This window comes from Octodon degus, unplaced genomic scaffold, assembly GCF_000260255.1.
Source record: "Octodon degus isolate 3935 unplaced genomic scaffold, OctDeg1.0 scaffold00175, whole genome shotgun sequence".
NCBI lineage: Eukaryota > Metazoa > Chordata > Mammalia > Rodentia > Octodontidae > Octodon > Octodon degus.
The window spans coordinates 1,856,751-1,858,278 of NW_004524751.1; positions in this window are offsets into that span (position 1 = coordinate 1,856,751).

Sequence of the window (1,528 nt, forward strand, 5' to 3'; positions counted from 1 at the left end):
TCCCTTCTTAGGATTTGCCTTGATACAATATTGTGCTTTTATGATACATCAAAAGACATTTTTCCAAAAGTCCATGTGCATGTGAAAATCTATGATTATGCTTTAGATAACTAGGTCATTGTTTTTCAACCTGCATGGTAAAGTTGTTAGGAAATTTAAAGTGCACAAACAGTGGAAAATGAAATATCTTTCATTAATTTTGTTCATATATTAGATATCCCTAAGGCCATACTATTGAATAAAACCATGATACATACTGCAAAAGCTCCATATAATGGCAACAAAGTGAATGGTTACCAATAGCTAAACGGGAAAAATATCTAAGTGGCATCACAAAAATTCCCCAAAGTATTTCCAGGCTTCATTTTTAGCGTTCTTACACTGCACTGAAGATGATTGCACTCCACTGAAGATGATTGTTTAATGTATGACTTCAATCACTTATATATTAATTCAACAAAGAGTTACTAACCATAGACTATGTTCTAGCACTGCTGTAGTTCCATAAAACAACCATTTGGGGAAATTTAGCTTATAGGGGGTTTGTTGAGTACTTATAAACCAACTTTAAAACATAAATAAAACAAGGCATTGAGCCTTGGACCCTCCCACAGGGTCCCTCCCAACAAACAATATCAGCACCAAACAAATCATCAATTGAAATAAAGTGTTTTAGAAAGTAATAAATTATTAAAAAAAAAGAAAGGAAAAGAAAAAGAAAAGGAGGACCAGCCAAATAGCTCAGTAAATTAAAGTGCCTGGTTAGGCAGAGTGCAGTGGCCAGGGTTTGGTCTTCAGGCCTGACATGCCAGAGATTGAGACTGGGCATGGTGGCATGTGCCTGTAATCCCAGTGTTTGGGAGGCTGTAAACAGGAGAATCAGTATTAGTCCAATCTATGTAGTGAGAGCTGGTAGACCCTGTACTAAATACATAAAAAAATGAGAGGAAAAGGAGTACCAGTAAGCAAGAGCAGTGGTTGCGTTGCAGTTTTTCATTACACTGAGGATGGTCAGAGTAGGCTTCAGTGAGAAACAGAGTTTCAATAGACTTTAAAGAAGCTGGAGAGCTGGGCATAGGAGTGATTGCCTACAATCCAAGGTTTTTTGAAGGCTGTAGTATTATTGAAGGGCTCAAACCAGCCTTGGTAACTTAATGACATGGCTACTTAGTGTCTTTAAAACAATTTAAAAGAATGTTGCTCCGTGGGAGGGTCCAAGGCTCAATGTCTTGTTTTATTTATTTATGTTTTAAAATTAGTTCATAAGTATTCAACAAGTAGTTTTCAGGGAAACCATTTTGCAAGCAGAAAGACTAGTCAGAGAAATTTTCCCTTTTAAATGTGACAATGTGTGTATAAAAGTGTGTATAAACTGAGGCCTTACCACTTACAGCATTTTTCCCATAATTTTATTGATACACAAATAGTAATGAGACAGTTTCAAATCAAATTGGTAGGACAGTTTCATTAATTAACACATTGCATACATTCTTCCTAGTGGTTAATTGCTGTACAAGATGTGGACATG